Consider the following 20,464-nt stretch of genomic DNA (forward strand, 5'->3'; position numbering starts at 1 on the left):
ACAATGTGGAAAAATATATCATCGGTGAGGAATTTGCCATCATTTCAAAAGTTTCATTATACTTTTCCAGAGAAGTTGTCAGTCAAGAGTTATCTGATTTGAGTGCCTATGATTCCTTCTTCCATCTTTGTCTTTTTGGGAGAGAATCTCTGACCTTGATCATAGGCTTGATGTGTTTGGAAACAAGATATTATACAAACATTTTACATTTTATTATGTATGCAGTAACATACATAAAAGATGAATTACATTGCAGGAAGCATGTGAATCCTGACGTATTGAAAAGAAATTGAGATATATACTCAAGAAAAACTGAATAAAAAAAAAAAACTATCCTCATGTATACTGAATGAATATAGACCCTGTGTTGGGAGTCAGCAGTGTTGAAAACTACTCTATCTTGGGTTTCTTCTTTCTACTGGGGCCTTTATGTTGAGTAAAGCCAGATGACTCAAATGCACTAAACAAAATCAGGAATATAGGTTTAGAAAAATTAGCTGTTAAGATTCTGATGGTAATATCAGTTTTGCAATGACCATTAATATTAAGACACTGTTATATATATATCATGATGCAGAATGCTGCAAAGCACAGTGATCTGTATTTGGAGGAGGAAAGAAGGTAACTGAGAAGTTCAATGTCTAAGCTGAATAAAAAATGTGGCAGCACACATCTCGAGTGAGTACTATCTGAGTCATTTAATCCATTTTATTTTAAGTTTCCTGTCCCTCATTTGCCTTGTATAATTAATAAATCCAAAGTTGTGATGAGATCACAGGGTAGGTATGATTAGTCATTAAAGTTTTCTGAGCTAATTAGTTGAGAAATATGTTTACAGAATAACAGCCAATACTTGTATGGGTGTTTTCTCATACTCATGGGCAACTGGTGCATCTTCATTTCCTATACACTCTGGTTTAATCAATGTCACATTCCTTTTTTCACTTTTGTTTGAAGACAGTGGTCCAACATTTATGAAAAAAAAAGTATGATAAAGCATAAGGGGATCAAACAAGGATACCCCCCAAAAAAAGTATTCTCAGAGCATGCAGAATTTTCAGATATCAATAGATTCTTTTGTTTTAAAGAAATTGGTAAATACACTAAAAGTAACAGTGCTGGTGTTTAAGGAATAAACTCCATAGTGACTTCTGGTTACAAAGTAAGTCTACTGTGGCATATCTAGACAGCTTCTCATATATTTGCATGAAAGTTCCAGAGATCACATTTGCTTTCTAGAGATCAGAATTTTTCTCAGTAATACTATACATTCCTGGCATGCCAGAGACCTGGTTTTTCAACAAGGCATTAATAAAAGTGATAGAAACAAAATTATTAACGATAATTATAAGAATGGTACAAATGTAAATATTAGCCTTCTTCACAACAAATGCAAGGGCACTCATCTGAATGGCATGTGGATGCCTCATACACTGTAGTGCCTACTAGATATGGAGGGGAGAACCTGTTAGCTGTAGGTTTCCCTGATTCTTCCAGTCTCCATAGGTTCCAATTACCTCTGCACCATATTTTGATTTGAAAGCAGAAAAAATGAAAAGAGCTCAAAAGCATTCTCTCTGTTTCATGTTTCCTAGTTAACTCTTTAGTCCCTGTCACATTTGTCCATCCATTTATGTTTTCCAAAGGAATCTCTAATAAAGGTAGGAGGTTGTTTCTTTCCAATTTACATTCCTTATATGGATTTTTGACTATCTTTCATGCTTTCCAAAATAAAAAATATATATATCTTAATAAAAACAATTTCTTCATCTTAGTCTTTTGTGTCCCTACCACTTCTCATGAAACATGCTCAGGATGTAAGTGAGATTTATACTTGCCCTTGAACTGCTTGTGTCCTGAGCTATAGGAATCTATAGCAGTTTTTGTATATTTCCCTAAAGGACATTCATTCCCTGGCTCCTAATCATTTCTTCTGCAGACTAGGATCACTGAAATCACCTTAGAATGTAATGAACATGTAGAAGCAAAGATATGCTGAGTCATAATGAGTTTTCGAACATAGTCACGAAGAGATGATTCTATACACTTTCAGAGTTTCAGTGTAAAGTTTGTCACCTTCCAAATCCTGTAGGTTAATTTGAATGTAGCTCTGGATTCCTCCCTAGGATCCTCCCTCAATTTAAAATTTAGAAAAGTCTGTAATCTTTCCCAAGTTAATTTCAGATACCTGTGAATTTGGGGAATGATGCATAACCATTCATACTTCTAATTTTCCATTTGTTGTTTCTGCCCTTTATATACATATATATATATTTATTTATATATATATCTATATATATTTATTTATTTATTATGTAAGGAGTAGCAATATGTTGCATGTCATTAATTTTTATACTTTCCTACTTATTTATGGTAAATTAACTTATCGTTGAGGGATCAGGTTTTTACTCCTCAATTAATTTCAAACTGTGAATAAGTCACCAAGTTTGGGAAACCTTTACTCTCCTCTTCATTCATTTTTGGAAACTGAAACTCACAAATGCATCCCACATTTTGAAAACCTGCTCTGTTGCCTTCTCATATTTTGCTTGAATTTCCACTTTCTCCTGATTACCACTGAATTTTTTCAATTTTTGATTTGGTGTACTTACTAAATTTCTCAGTCTTCTATCCCTCATCTTCTCTCCTTTTCCTTATTTCAAATTTACCAGTGATGAAAGCATTTATTAAATCTAACTCAAAATTCACTTCCATTAGCAATATACCTAATTAAACCTGTGTCTGAAACCTAATATGATATGCAACTCCTTATCTTCCTTTATTTGCCAGCTACCTAACAGGTGCATTCCTTGAACAATTACAATATACTACTGCCCATTTTTTTGGGAATATTCTTTCCAATATATTTTGTATCCTATGTGGTTCTTACCTTGTACATTTCCTTTTCTTCTTTGTGCTGGGATGTAACTCACCAGATACAAAAGAAGCATACCTCTCTGCATGTTGCTCAGAATCACTCTGGAAAAAAAAAAACAATGATTGCATATAGATCTCATCACCATACTTTAGACATCTCCATTTTTATAGTTGTGAAGTATTTGAAATTGTAAATTAGAGCATTATTTTTTTGCAATAATACTTTCCATAGGAGACACTGTCCTATGCCATCCAGATGAAGCTATGTTTTCTCACTCCTCTTCATTTTTTGGTGTTTTTAAGCCTGTTTTCTTCCATGATGAAGACACTGGAAATCATGGAGAATAATGTCTTTTACCTTGGCACTGATGGAAGGCAATGTGAAAGACAATGTTGAGCCATTGAGAATGAAGTTGTTTTTACATGAATGGGTTCAGTGGTCATTGGATTTGTGTCTGATCCTAGTTTAAACTGCTTATTCCTAAGTCTCCTATTTATCAATCACAATTTAAGGATGTCACAAAAATGAAAATAATCATTAATCAAAAATATCAGTGCAAATGTTTGCATAAAGTTTATCTTAATCCAGCTTGATTTCTAAAATTATTTTTATGTCCATGATGAGTTAAATATTTTATACTTCAATATTAAATGACAAGGTTTGGATGTCCAAGAATATCCTATGAGACCATTTATTTTGGCCTAACTCACCTTCTGGGTGCCAAAAGGGAAGTAATCAGGAATTTAAATTGACACATGTGCATATTGTTTGCTTGTTAAATCCAGTGCCATCAAGTCTCTCCTGCTCTTCCTCTGATGACATGTCCAAATATGACTCTGCAGAAAAATGCACATTTAATTAAACTACCTAGAAAACTAATTTGAATGACAACTTATTCAAGTTAAAAGGAACAGTAGCTATAATGATAAAATTTTATTTTCCCAAAGATATTTTAAAATTAAGCATAATTTTAGGTAAGTATATCTATAATTTGAAATACTTTATTGTGGTTACTGTGTGGGGCTGTGCATTTTATGCAGGGACATGTGTATCCTTGCCAAGTACTATAGCAATTTCTTTAAACCCCATGTCTTCATCCTTAGAGACAGTGTTTGTAAATTCCCATGTTGGCTGGCAACCTGACAGGGGCCTGCCTCTGCCCCTTAAGTACCTGCAATTACAGGTGTGCCCCTCTGAACCCAGTACATAGAGACATTATTGAGGTGTAATTTTACTGATTCCATACTTCAGAGCAGCACAAGTGGAGATAGTAGGTGCCACCATGTATGAGGCCTATAATAACTCACAGGTTGATCCACTCAAGGTCAATCACTATCTCATAAAATTTCCATGATTATTGCTGTTATTTTTGATATGAGCTTCCTGTTCTTTCCCTAGGGCTACCTCAGATATTTAAAGCTTCCATTCTGGGTAATAATCAACATGTGACCTGTAAAACATTCCTTTTTCTGTCTGGTCCATTAGTTCCTGGACTTGGGGGCACCAATTTTACATCACATTACTGCCAAGAGTTTTACATATTTCCCCTCATATTTGAGTTTGTGGTAAGAGCTAATGGAGATAAAATAGCAGGGAGGGATAAGAGTCTTTTCTAGATGGAGATGAACGGAGACTTCAAAATTAAATTTATCAGCTAGAGACAGGAAATGCTGAGAACATGAAAGACTGTACATAAAAAATATTTTAAATGGAAGGTGTTTCTCTAGTGATATAGGGATTGGGAAAGAGAAGTTCCAGAGGATGTTGCAGGCAGAGAGGGAACAAGAGACAGAGTGATGCAAATTTGTATTATAAAAGATTTACAGCAAATGTAAGATACTTGAACATCCAAGTTTTAAAGAGAGCTGATGGTCATTATGTACAGTATATGCATGAACAGCAGGACCAATGTCAATGCTACATGAGCAGGTGAACAGAGAGGTATGGGCATGAATGGAGTTGAACAGTGAGAAGGCAGCAGGGCACTAGGAAGTTGATGCAGGCCTGATTGGAGGGAATGCTTCTAGAAATAGAGGACAGAAAAAAATTTGTGACGTGTAGAATCAAGGTTAAAAGAAGAAAGAAAGAAACTGAGTCAAAGGAAAATGAGATACTGCCCAAGTGTATCTGAAGGTTTCAAATGTATTGTATAATGAAATGCAGCAAATGTGAATGGTGCTCTGATTTACCATATAGTTTCTCGTATGGCAATATATTCCTATAAAGAGAGATCTTTTAAGACCATGGTGGACATTGTTCTGAAACTTGGACATAAAATACCACAACACAATCAGGGAAGTCTGTGAAAGAGGCTCTGTGGGAGAGGCTCTGTGGGAGAGCAACTGCTTAGAATACAAAAGGATCTAAGTCAGTGCCCACCACTGAGAAGTACATAAGCAAATGAAAAATGTCATAAAAATATGAACAAATAACTTATTGCTTTGTACAAGTATGCAAGTATATCCTTGATTTATAACACTCAAAATTTCTGGAAAAGCTAAGCTCCTGTAAATAATGGATTAATTTCACATGAAATCAGTAAAATAAATGATATACGTGTTGTATAAAGCCACAAGACTCAAAAGTACTAAACAAAATCAGAAATATAGGTTCTGTAAAATTCACAGTGAAGTATCCAATGGTAAAATCATTTTGAAATGACCATTAAAACAAAGACATTGGTATATATTCAATGTCAAGATGCAGAATGCTGGAGAGCAGAGTGATATGTACAGAGGAGGAAAGAAGAAACCTGAAGAGTTCAATGACAAAGCTGAAGTAAAATCGATGCAGGACATATCTTGTGTTAAACCTAACCAAATTATTTAATTTATTTAATTATAGGTATGTATCATGTTCCTCATTTGTCTTATAATTAGTAACTCTATAGTACTGATGATATTCCAGGGAAAGTATGTTTCATTTGTCACCAGAGATAGTTTCTGAACTAATTACCTCAGATATGCTTTAGAATAACAGGTAATACATATATGGTTGTTTTTTTCATATCCATATGGGATACTGGTGAGATTTCTTTTCCTGTATCCTCTGGTTTACCCAACATCAAATTTCTTTTTTCACTCTTGTGTGAAGATAGAGGTTCCATATCTATGGAAAACATGATAAAACCTAAAGAATTTAACTATGGCAATTCAAAGAAAAGTGATCTGAAAGCTCACAGAATTATGAAATACCAATTTTAGGTATTGTGTTTCAAAGTCTTTGGTATATACACTAAGAAAAACAGTCTTGGTGTTTGAGGATTAAGGTTCTAAGGAATTCTGGCTAAAAAATGAGGTTGGTGTGAAATACGTAGACAGGTTTTCAAGTATTTCCTAAAAGGGTTGGCTGATCAGAAAATTCTGTATCTAGATATCAGAGTTTAGCACACTAATAGACTGCACTCAGGGACATGGCTTCATTTAAAAAAAAAACAATAGAACAGTAGTAATAATAATACTATTAAAATGAAAAATTTAGCTGTCTTTAAAACAATTAATTCTTCCAAAAGACTATGTCACTCATCTGAATCACTCATATGCATGTCACACACATTGTAGGGACTTATAGGTACAGAGGAGAGACTGGTAGATAATGCAGTGTCATGATTCTTCCAGTCCCTACTGGTTTCAATCATTTCTGGGCCAGGAATCATCTTGCCTTTGGTTTGAAGGCATGTTCACAGAAAGAAGCTGAATTGCATTCTCAGTTTCCTCATTAAAACTTAACTTCTTCAGAAAAGTAGTTACTGAGTCAAAATCTCATTTTTAAAAAAGGGAAAATATACTAAGAAAACATGTCTGTGTTTAACTTAAACATAACATCACACCATACACACTTCCACTGAAGAAAAATTATGACAGTGAGGGAGTAGTGCTCGGTGAGAATTCAAGTGACAGAAGATTCCAGAAGTGCTGGGGAGGATCAGGTTGAATGATATTTTCAGGCAGTTCCCAGAAGCCAAAGATTCTGAAATCAAGTCATGTCTGAAATGCTCCAAGAGAGTGTGTGAAAATTCCTCAAGACTTAGAATCATACACACTACAAGGTCACTGACTACAGGATTCTGTAAGTGGGGTCTGCATTACAGAATTGACCTCCATGGTCCAGAGGGTTTATCAGGCAATTCTTCATTAGACAGACCCACATCTCTGAGTACAAAAATCAGTACTGAGATTGCATTTCCTCTGCAACTTCCAGTGTTCCCTCAGCATTTCCTGGGTAATGTGGGGAAGCAAGGAGCTCAGTTTGTGTGCTCCACCACCAGGTTAGGCCTGTTTGAGCTAGAGCAGATAAGGAAACTGCTGGCTCATGTTTGCTTCCCCAAATCCCCTAAAAGTTGTATGTTTCCAAAAGTAGAAATCCTAGACAGAAGTGTCTCCATTTCTTGTACATTAATATAAGAACATTCTGAAGATTAGTAGTCATTGTCATATTTTTGGTCTGTTGTTTGCATGAGGTTTCCACATTGTTTTTCATGTTCTATCTAAAATTTTAAGATAGTTTCATTCACACCCTTGATTTGGTCCCTGGATTTCTTCTTATTCTCATTTTAAATACTTTCTTATTCTCATTTTCATCAAATTTTATCCTCATCTCCCCTTCAGTCTCTGCTTGTCTTCACCCCTTTCACTCATCTTTCTTTTTGAAAATTGATCCTGATAACTTTGTTAACCCTAAGGCCTTTTTTTTTTTTTTTTCAAGTCAGGTGTATACATTTTTTTTTCTATTCATTCTTTTCATTTTGTGGTGTTCCAGTGATCATTTAAAACATGTATTTTATTTATAGGTGATAAATGTTTTCTTTTAAGGTATGATTGTTGTTGGGGTTATTCTCTGCCTTTAAAGACATACTGGTGAGTGAAACTTGAATATAGAACATGATCATGGGTGGTCTTGATGCTGGGATATAACCTGTGCTCCAGACATATCCCAAAGATAAATCTGCACACTAGAAGTACACACAAATGCCAGTGGAAGAGAAATTAATTGAATGCATGCAAAACAGGAGTAAAGGAGTCATTAGGATACCACCAAAATTTCACAAGTTCCCAATAACTTCATCCAAGATCTTCTTTCTAATATCCACTGAAGAGGTAGGATAAACATGTTTAGTAATTTATTGATTTCTGGCATGAAAAAGAAAGAAGTATAAAGTTGTTTCTGATTCCATTAGTAGGCAATTGTGTGTCTGATTTAAGTCTATTGTCAAGGGAGAATGAAATCTTGAGCACAGGCATGGGTAACTAGTAATTCAAAAATGAAATTTTGAGCTTTTGGGAATCATGGTCTTTTAACATTGAATGTGTTCATTGGCCAGTTCAGTTATGTATTTTCCTACTTTCAATTGTTTCTTCCTAAGTCTCAAATTTATTTCTTATCATATAAGGAGGTAACATGGAAGAAAACAAATAATATTCAAATGACTGCCTCAATTGCTAGGATACAGTTTGCCATTAAGCTTCCATAATTTCTAATATGATTTTCATGTTGACATCTAGTTAAATTTTTTTAGATTTAAGTGTTAAGTTATAATGCTTGATTCCTGAAACAGTATTCCATGAGGTCATTTCATTTGGCCTAATTTACCTTCTGGAAGCAAGGAAAAGAGAAAGAGACCAGGAATTTAAATTGACACATTTACATACCTGCTGCTGGGTATTTTCTGTGCCATCATCCTCTCCTGCTCTTCTACTGGTGACATGTGCAAATGTGACTGCTGATGAAGGCATAGGTTTACATTAATTACTTAAAACAGAGTAAAAAAGCTACCCAAATAAAAAGAAATATTTGTAATCATATAATCATATCATTTCTTTTTCACAATTATAATTTTAAATTAAGCTTAATTTTTAATGAATGCTTATGATGTCTGAAACATTGTATTGTTGTGTCAGCCTGGTGATCATTCCTAGGGACATGTATATACTGCAAATTTTAGAACTTTTTTAAAATCTGAAGACAGGGGGTTTGTAAATTCCCTGGCTGACTGGAAACCCGACATCAGCCTGCCTCATCCTCCCATGAATTTGTAAACACAGATATGCTTCCCTGCATCTAGGGCATATTGGTTTATTTAGGGAGTAATTAGGCTGCTCCAATACTGCAGAGACACTAGAGGTCACCATGTTCAATGCATATAATGACTCAAAGGTTCAACCACTCAAGGATAAAGGATATTTTGCAGAAAAAAATATTAAAATTTCAACGAAAAGAAGAAACTTCACACTGTTCACTGACTTTGTCCTAAGAGTAATTTTTCAAGAACCAATGTCTGCAAAAAGACACTGATCACATTCCTTTTTGTATCCTTTCCTCTTCCAGTATGCCTCTGTGGAGCACTTTGCAGGAAAACCATCCCAAGACAAAACCAATCACTTTCTAACAAAGTTATAGTTTCATATTAAAAACAATACTGCCAGAAGCTTTAATTGCATGCCAAAACCTGCCGTCCTGGTGGGTATCATGAGAGAAAGATTTCCCTCAGTCTTTGTAAGCAAGAAAAGGGATCCGGCTGAACTCTGACCAGAGAAATTTATCAGTGATCCATGGTGGCCTGGGGAAGGAGGACAGGCAAGAAAATCTTGGACATATTATATTCTCAGGCCATTATTATGTAAGAAGATTTTGGATTAATTCAAAATCTCCAGCCTTTATAACCACAATCAATTCATTTTTTATCCACTCTGCCTACTCCTGGACACTCCCTATCAAAAATACTAACCAGCAGGTATTTGGCTAAAATGAAAGGTCCAGAGGCCTGTGATCTCAGGGACTGAGGAGGCTGCTGCAGAAGGTTCTCCAGTTCAATGCCAGCCTCCCTAAATTAGAGAGGGCCTAAGCAACTTAAGATAAACCATGTCTGTAAATATAAATGTACAAAGGGAAGATGTGATGGCTCAGAGGATATGTGACCTTGGGTGCAATATAGGCTAGCAAAAAAAAAAAAAAAAAAACAAAAACAAATAAACCTCACCCAATTTTCAAACTTCCTGTGGTCCTATTCACTGCATATCCTCTCAGGAATCATTTCACTAGATTAGCTTCCAGAAAGCATGACAACTTTAGAATTTTAAAAAAAACCAAGTGAAAACTCATTAAAAACATCAATTAAAGAATTTTCTGAACATGGAGAACAAAGATACTCAGAAAACATAGAGTACAAGATATTTTTTGCTGAGTAGAAAGCAAACTTTATTTTGTATCAAATTAAGCTTTGCACTTTCAAAATATAAAATACCAAAGCTTTTCTATGTCAAATAAAAATGACAACTATCCACCTTCACATAAAAAAAAAAACAAATAAAAGAAAAAATAACAAAATCAAAATATTCAAGACAATGTTCAATAATAATAATGTAAAATCTAAACTGAGTGACTGATACTGTTTAAAATACTCAATTTGAGAAATATAATCCATGGCAAATTTAAAAATACAACAATACACCAAAAAGAGAACAGAAAAAGAAATTATCCATTAAAGGAATCAATAGAACACCTACATTTATAAAACCTTCCTCAATCAGTACCATATTATGTATATGATGTGCAGAAAACTAAAATTAAAGCAAGATAGTTTTTATTGCTTGCATGATTTTTAAAAAATGAAGAAATTTTTAACTATATCCCTAAAAGACCACAGTTGTCACTAAAATGTGCCTTTCTCAAGACAATGGGCAAAAAGTTTCCATTTATGGGAAATGTATTTTTTATTTCACACAGTGAAACTGAAAAAAATTCTATCAAATGAGAAATCTTTTTCTCTAATCTTAAATTACCCCAATAATGCAATCCTTGGGAAATGTAATTTTTTTCAATTCAGAAATGAAACAGGTTATTATTAAACAAACATACAAATCTCATTGCTTGCCATGAGATAGCCCAAAATTAAACATTGCTTAAACCTCCACAATGTTCTTAAATCATATTACAGACTTTTATACCCACTTTAATTTTCTTAATGAAAACTGTGCAATCCAACAATCTACATCAAACCTTGTAATATGTAAATCACAGTTCACAAAAAACTAATGATAAACCTTCAAGTTTTTGTTAAAATCATGATATTAAGGTATCCATAAAAATTAACTAGGATTTATCAATGGACAACCATGGACCCACAGAGTGATGTCTCATGGCATTCTGTGAATTCTTTGCTCCATCTTCACTTTCAGCTTCCTCTTTGGAAACATCTTCTTCACCTGCCTCTTGTTTCTCCTCCACTTTTTTCTAAGGTAGAAAAAATTCTGGTAATGATTTTTTCTTAAAGGCAAGGACCATAAATACATTGTTGTTGACATAAATTTGTTTTAGATTCAAATCAAGATATAATGATTCATTTGTCTATGACTGCCTTAACATTTATTTTTGTTTGGATGTCCAAAAGGAAAAAATTATTAAGAAAACATTGAAGATTATAAAAACTGGTAGGAAGATCCATTTTACTTGCCAAACTCATTCTAATTACCTACCTATCTATAAACTAAACTTTAATTAATCAATAAGCATTAATGCTGTGAATGTGGAAAATATAAGAAAGTATACTGCCTTAAGCAAATCTTACATTAATTTCCTGTTAACATTTTGTTCTACAGGTATACTAAAACTTCAATGCTATCCTATTTCAGTTCCCAGGAAAAAAGAAATCACAATGTGTACAGTTAAAAATCATATCCTTGTTCATTTTTTCTAGTCTCATAAATGTGCTTTCCCTTCACCATCTTATTAAGGTAAATTATTAACAATAAAATTTACATAATATAAAACATATTAAGTGTACAATTCAATGAATATTTAAGTATGCACACATAAACACATTATATTTGTTACAGGACCAATTGCTAATTAACTTAAGCTCAGAGCATACCATATTACTGAAAGGAAATTGGGCCCATGAATTTTACTATGTTCACTAATTCTAGACCGTTGAGAATCCTAGGCAACTCAGAACTAGGGGGAGCATTAATAAATAGGGCAAACTATGATAAGAAATTTCCACTCATAGACAACTTAATGTTTGGTCTGCGTGGCCTCCCTCTTTATACTGGGTCAAAAGACCCTACGCATGACACATTCTGCTTGGTTCTAGTGAATGCTACAGTTTACAACACTGGTTTTACACCAAGAATGATACTGTCCACCAAGAAACACTGTGCAATATCTGGGGGGTTATATCTCCTGGGGGAGCTGGGCAATGCTACTAGCAACTACTGAGATACCTTTGAGCATCCAAAAATATACAAAAGGTAGTTCATACAATTAAAAATCATCTGCTCAAAATGGGAAAGAAAATGAAGCTTGGGAAACCATGGTTTAAAATAGATCTTTGAAGTGAGCCCTGTATAAGTGGAATGCACTGAAACTTCTCTCAAAGTTAGGGGAGTATAAGAAGAAAGTGGATTTCCTTCTTCCTCCCTGTGAGTGATAGCTTTCTTTGATTATCTTATGGAGAAAGAATCACTCAGAGTTGAGACTGCAACAAGGTAAGGAGACCTGAGGTATTAAGAAACACAGCATCTTAATAAAATCATCTGGGTCCTAAGGATCTCCTCAATTCTGTCCTCAGACTTCTCACTATATGATCAAAAGGTGGACTGAGTTTTTTTTTTTTTTTTTCTAAATAACTCATAGACTTATAAGGGAAAAAAACTCAAAACATGCTCCAGAAGGGGTACCATCACATTAAAGTTTAGATTAGTTATCTATCAATTATGTCACTAAAGAAAAACAAAGTGCTTAAGCATATGGAGAGTGCATACTAAGAACTTATTATGCATCATTAGAATAATTTGAGTATTACAGACCTATCTTTTAGAAATACATTAGAAAAACTATTACTTTATGTTTTTCAATCTAAGAAAATTAAGTTATTAAAAGGTATAGTCTTTTCTAGTAACTTTTTACTATGGACATCAGTAAAGAAGAGAAAAACTTAAGTAGTTTCACATGAATTAGCTGTCATTTTTAAAAATTTCTAAAAATATTAATTTTCTTGTAACTTGCAAAAAGATGTACAGTATTATCTCTGCCATTTATTTTTGATCATTTCAGAAAATTTCTAAAATTATACCTATTCACTGTTCCAACCTCCTTTTTTGAGAACTTACATCCTTCTATGTACACAATGAATAAATTCCACACTTTATTCCACAGAGGGAAACCTATCAGAGTCACTATTTTTGAAGCATTTGTATATCAACACCTAATTTTATGGGCAGAGACCTATACAGCTTTCTATTGGTAACCATTTTGTCCAAGACAGTATTATTCAAAGATCAGTCTTCAGACCAGCAGCAATAACTTCACCTAGAATTGCTCAGAAATGCAAATTCCCAGCCTCATCACAGAACTTGATTCCAAAACCCAGGGCAGGGACCAACAATCTGTTGCAAACAAGTTCTCCTGGCAAGTACAATACACATTCAAGTGTGCTCCAATTGGAAGACATCTCTGACTCCAATACCTATGTTACTAGATACAGAAATTAATCTATGCAGACTACCAGAGTGCCCTCTCAGCAGATGACTTTGATGGAGACTCTGGCAATTGCCCCCAAAATGATTCAGTCTTTATAGTGTGATACAGCATGACTATTTGGTATCTATGGTCAGTTGGACCCTATCGAACTACAAATTTTCTGACAGCTACAGAACTTAGAGGAAAAGCACAGAAGAGTAATCAATCAAATTAATAATAAAAAGTATTTCTATATAGTTATTTTTGTATTTGCTAAATCAAATGTTATTTTTTATTCACAACTTAAGAGTTGGTGAATGAATTATTTTCATATCACTGCAAAAATCTTACACCTGATAATAAATTTATCTCTTAAACAATCTGTGTTTACATTTTTTTCCTGCAGGTCAGTAGCCCCTGGAGGACAGAATTATTACTTACCTCTTAACTTTTACCAATATCCACATGACAGAAAGTGATTCTACTGCAAGAATCTAGCATGTAAGTGAATAATAATACCCTCCTAATTCAGAGGGTTCTGCAAGATAAAGCAACTGAGTCTTCATTGTTTTTAAAATCAATGCCCTGGATGTCATTTTTTTTAATCACAGAACAAGAAGAACTTGGTTATAATTTACAAGTATGCAGGTGACTTTTTTATCCTAGTAGAGGAAATATGTTGTTATTTTTACTTTTGAATTTTTTCAAGTAAATCAGTACATTGAGTAACTGGATTATCATGGTTTTTCTTAAGTTTTATACTTCCCTAAAATTTTTCAGTATTCATAGTCAAATTAAAATATACAAAATACTTCAAGAACTAATTGTTGCACTTATGGACAGTTGACATAAGTACACCATTTCTGCCTCAAGAAGTTATCTCCTTTAAAAGGGTATACAGCCTTGTCCCTATGGACACCCTTTGTGAACTCAATATATTTACCAAATATGAGGCAGAAGCCATCATCTTAAGTCTCTGCAGAATTGAGAGAATGGGTGTCCCTTAGACACTCATAAGTTTATTTCCAAACACTCACCTGGAGCAGAATATTTGGCCATTTCAGTAAGCAGGACTCAGTGAAGCTACAGGACTGAGGCTACTCCCAAAATGTAAGCAGGAGAGCAGTGGACAAGTGGTCAGAAGCAATTCATTTAGTACCTGGGAAATAAAGGACATAGATAGTTCTTAATAGAGGTTCACCTGACTCTAGTGTGATCAACAGAGTAGCACAGTGGTTATGTTCCCCACCATCTTATAAAACCTGCACAACTTATTTCTGAAATATTTAAACAGCTTAATTCTCTTCAGTGCTAATACTTATAAACATATAAAGGAAAAAAATTATTGATATTCTGGTGGAAAACTCATTTGTAGCAACTTCTATCCAAAAGATCTCTTCAACTTGCTCCCCCTGCTAAATTAAAGAAAGCTTATTGGTTTTCAAGATGGCGGCCTAGAGGGTGGCTGCATTTCATGTTGCTCCAGGACTCAGGATTCAAAAGAGGAGAAATTGAGAGACTTGGGACCAACTCAAAGCAGCCGGGTGAGTCTCTCCCATTGGGGAGGTGTCCTGGATGGGGCGGTAGTCCTGGAATGCAGGGACCTTTGTGAAGTAGAGCTGCTGGCGTGACGTCCCTCCCCCCGCTGGAGCAGTGAACTCAGACAACTGGGAGCATTGGAGAGGAGGCCGCTCGGCACAGCGCAGGGACTCGGAGCAACCACTGGGGCTCTGGAGGCTGCCTAGGGGAGGAGTGGCAAGGAGAGCTGTGTGGTCTCAGAACACCAGGGCCTGTTCTGAGGAGGAGGAGGAGGAGGAGCGTGGCCACTTGGATTCGGAGTGACTGCACCAGAGCTACAGGCAGTTGCCAGAGGAGAAGCTGCGCGGCGAGCTGTTTGGACTCAGACCACTTCTGAACACCGGGGCCTGCCCTGAGGACAAAGAGGAGGAGGAGTGGGGCCGCTTGGATTCGGAGTGACTGCACCAGAGCTACAGGCATTTGCCAGAGGAGGGGCTGCGTGGCGTGGCGAGCTGTTTGGACTCAGACCACTTTTGAACACCGGGGCCTGCCCAGAGGAGGAGGAGGAGGAGGAGGAGCGCGGCAGGGCAATTGGACTCGCAGTGACTGCATTAGAGCTCCAGGGGGCTGCTCAGAGGAGGAGGCGAGTGGTGAGTTGTTTGGACTTAAAACGACCACTCGTGAACACAGGGGGGCTGCCTGGAGGAGAAGCGCGGTGGGTCGCTTGGTCTCCAGTGGCTGCACCAGAGCTCCGGGGGGCTGCCCAGAGGATGCATGCAGCGGGTCACGTGAATTCAGAGCCACTCAGAGTAACCCCTCCTGAACACCCAGGGGGTTACCTGGAGGAGGAGGAGGAACAGGGAGGGTCATTTTGAGTCGGAGTGATTGATTGTCCCGGGCCATGGGTGGTCGGTGGGAGAAGGAGGCACGCAGTGAGTTTCGTGGACTCCTAGTGACCACACTGGAATACTGGGTGGCTGTCAGGAGGAAGAGGCATGTGGTGGGTCTCTGGGACTCAGAGCGATTGTATGGGGCCCCAGGTGCCTGCTCAGAGGAGGGGCCACATAGCCAGGCGATTAGGTGCAGAGCAGGGTCCCAGGATCTAGGAGGCTTCTAGGTGGAAGAGCCGCACAGAGATAGGCTTAGGGGCGGAGTGAAGGTTCCAGGCCTGCGGGCAGATTCTCTGAGGAGGGGCAGCCTTGGGAGATTCATCTGTGAAGGGTGAGGCTCCCAGGCCCTGAAGGTAGGGCCAGGCCCCTGAGAACTTTGCAGAGGAAGGCAGCCCAGGCAGGCGGTAGCTGTAAATAGAGGGGAATCTATAGGAGGTAACTGACCAGCGAGACCTCCCCACCGGGTGAGTCTTCCCTGCCGGGTGAGGTTTACCCACAAGGACGGTAAAACCAGAGGCACAGGCCCAAACAGGCCTTGCCTCAGCCTGCAGCCTAGTTCCCCTTTGGATGACCATTGATCAACAAGTGGAGACACCTCTGCCCACTAGCAGGGAATATACCCCACCTGAAGGCCACCACTCCTAGAGAGGCAGACTCCTTGTGGAGCACCGCATTATCAACTTCCTCCAAGACTTCAGCCTACTGAAGGCTAAGAGGGGATATATATAGAAATCTTCAGGGACATTGTAAGTCCATAAAGGAAATCTGCAATATCTCAGTGGTCCACTGATACCTGAACAATATGAGAAAACAAGGAAAGAAAATGCTGCAAACAAATCTAGATGTTACATCAATAAAAACCAATGACAGCATGGCAGAAGAAATGACAGAAAAGGAGTTCAGATTGTACATAATTTAAATGACAAGGAAAGCAAACGATGAGATGAAAGAGAAAATGCAGGCATTGAATGACCGCACCAATCGACAGTTAAAAGAGCAAATACAGGAAGCAAAAGATCATTTCAATAAAGAGGTAGAGATATTGAAAAAAAACCAAACAGAAATCCTTGAAATGATGGAAACAATAAACCAAATTAAGAACTCCATAGAAAGTATATCCAGTAGGATAGAACACCTGGAAGACAGAAACTCAGACATTGAGACAAAATATTTAACCTTGAAAACAAAGTTGAACAAACAGTGAAGATGGTAAGAAATCATGAACAGAATCTACAAGAACTATGGGATATCATGAAAAGGCCAAATTTAAGAATCATCGGGATTGAAGAAGGCTTAGAGAAACAAACCAAAGGAATGAACAATCTATTCAATGAAATAATATCAGAAAATTTCCCAAATCTGAAGAATGAAATGGAAAATCAAGTTCAAGAGGCTTATAGGACTCCAAATACACAAAATTAAAACAGACCCACACCAAGGCACATTATAATGAAAATGCCTTACACACAAAATAAAGACAGAAATTTAAAGGCTGTGAGACAAAAGAACCAAATTACATTCAGGGGGAAACCAATACGGATATCAGCAGATTTTTCAATCCACAACCTAAAAGCTAGAAGGGCCTGGAATAACATTTTTCAAGCCCTGAAAGAAAATGGATGCCGACCAAGAATCTTATACCCAGCAAAAGTTACCTTCAAATTTGACGATGAAATAAAAACCTTCCATGATAAACAAAAGCTAAAAGAATTTACAAAAAGGAAGCCTGCATTACAGAACATTCTCAGCAAAATATTCTATGAGGAAGAGATGAAAAACAAAGAAGCAAATCAGCAAAGGGAGGAATTATCCTAAAGAAATTGTCAAATAAAGGAGGAGCCAAGTTGTGTCAAACAAATAAATAAATAAAATTTTAAAAATGAACCAAATGACCGAGAAACCAAATCATATCTCAATAATAACCCTGAATGTTAATGGCCTGAATTCATCAATCAAAAGACATTGACTGGCAGATTGGATTAAAAAGAAAGATCCAACAATATGTTGCCTGCAAGAGACTCAACTCATAGAAAAAGATACCCAGAGACTAAAGGTGAAAGGATGGGGAAAAACATACCATGCACATGGACTCAGCAAAAAAGCTGGAGTATCCATCCTCATTTCCGATAATGTGGACTTCAAGCCAAAGTTAGTCAGAAGGGATAAAGAAGGTCATTTCATACTGCTTAAGGGAAGCATAAATCAGCAAGATATAACAATCATAAACATCTATGCCCCAAACAGTGGCTCATCCATGTATGTCAAACAAATCCTTCTCAATTTCAGAAACCAAATAGACCATAACACAATAATATTAGGTGATTTTAACACGCCTCTCTCACCACTGGACAGATCATCCAGACGAAAATTGAACAAAGAAACCATAGATCTCAACAACACAATCAATAATTTAGACTTAACGGACATTTATAGAATATACCATCCAACTAAGAGTGAATACACTTTCTTCTCAGCAGCACATGGATCCTTCGCTAAAATAGACCATATATTATGCCACAAAGCTAATGTTAGCAAATACAAGAAGATAGAGACACTACCATGTATTCTATCAGATCATAATGGATTGAAGTTAGAAATAAATGAAAGAATAAACACAGAAACTATTCCAACATCTGGACATTAAACAATATGCTATTATATGATGAATGGATAACAGAAGATATTAGGAAGGAAATTAAAAAATTCTTAGAGGTAAATGAGAACAAAGAAACATCATATCAAAATCTCTGGGACACTATGAAAGCAGTACTTACAGGGAAATTAATTTCATGGAGTGCATTTAATAAAAGAAGTAAAACTTAAAAAATAAATGACCTAACACTACAGCTCAAAGCCCTAGAAAAAGAACAGAGAGCACCAAAAGTTGTAGAAGACAGGAAATAGATAAACTCAGAGCTGAAATCAATGAAATGAAACAAATGAAACAATACAAAAAATTGACAAAATAAATAGCTGGTTCTTTGAAAAAATAAACAAAATTGATAAACCTTTAGCCACACTAACAAAAAGATGAGAGAAAACCCAAATCACTAAAATTCGGAATGAACAAGGAAATATCACACCAGACAGGATTGAAATACAAAACATAATTAGAAACTATTTTGAAAATCTATACTCCAACAAAAAGGAAAACCTTGAAGACATCAACAGGTTTCTAGAGACATATGAATTGCCTAAACTGAACGAGGAGGAAATACACAATTTAAAAAGACCAATTTCAAGTACTGAAATAGAAGAAGTCATTAAAAGCCTACCAACAAAGAAATGTCCGGGACCAGATGGGTTCTCAGTCGAGTTCTACAAAACCTTTAAAGAAGAGCTCATTCCACTACTTCTCAAAGTATTCCATAAAATAGAAGAAGAGGTAACCCTCCCAAACTCATTCTATGAAGCCAATATCACACTGATACCTAAACCAGACAGAGACTCATCAAGGAAAGAAAATTTCAGACCAATATCCTTAATGAATATCGACGCAAAAATTCTCAACAAAATTTTAGCAAATCACATACAAAAACATATTAAAAAGATAATACACCATGATCAAGTGGGTTTCATCCCAGGGATGCAAGGTTGGTTCAACATAAGGAAATCAATAAACGTAATTCACCATATTAATAGACTTAAAGTCAAGAATCACATGATTATTTCAATAGATGCAGGAAAAGCACTTGATAAAATACAGCACCCCTTCATGCTCAATACACTAGAAAAAATAGGGATAGTGGGAACATTTCTTAACATTTTAAAGGCCATTTATGCTAAGCCCATGGCTAATATCATTCTAAATGGTGAAAAACTGAAAGCATTCCCCCTAAAAACTGGAACAAGGCAGGGATGCCCTCTTTCACCACTTCTATTCAACATTGTTCTTGAGACTCTAGCCAGAGCAATTTGACAAACCAAAGAAATTAAAGGGATACGAATTGGAAAAGAAGAGCACAAACTATCCCTATTTGCTGATGACATTATTATATATTTAGAGGAACCTGGAAATTCCAACAGAAAACTCTTAGAACTCATAAGTGAATTCAGTAAAGTAGCAGGTTACAAGATCAATGCTCATAAATCCAATGCATTTTTATACATAAGTGATGAATCTTCAGAAAGAGAAATTAGGAAAACTATCCCATTCACAATAGCATCGAAAAAAATAAAATACTTGGAAATCAATCTCACAAAAGAGGTGAAAGACCTCTACAATGAGAACTATACAACACTAAAGAAAGAAATTAAAGAACACCTTAGAAGATGGAAAGATCTTCCATGTTCTTGGATAGGAAGAATTAATATTGTCAAAATGGCCATACTACCTAAAGTGCTATACAAATTCAATGCAATTCCAATTAAAATCCCAATGACGTACCTTACAGAAATAGAGCAAGCAATTAAGAAATTCATATGAAAGAATAAGAAACCCAGAATAGCTAAAGCAATCCTTAGCAGGAAGAGTGAAACAGGGGGTATTGCAATACCAGATCTTCAACTCTACTACAAAGCAATAGTAACAAAAACAGCATGGTATTGGTACCAAAATAGAAAGGTAGATCAATGGTACAGAATAGAGGACACAGACACAAACCCAAATAAATACAACTTTCTCATACTAGACAAAGGTGCCAAAAATATGCAATGGAGAAAAGATAGCCTCTTCAACAATTGGGCTGGGAAAATTGGAAATCCATATGCAACAGAATGAAAC

This window comes from Sciurus vulgaris (assembly GCF_902686455.1).
Source record: "Sciurus vulgaris genome assembly, contig: HiC_scaffold_434_arrow_ctg1, whole genome shotgun sequence".
Lineage (NCBI taxonomy): Eukaryota > Metazoa > Chordata > Mammalia > Rodentia > Sciuridae > Sciurus > Sciurus vulgaris.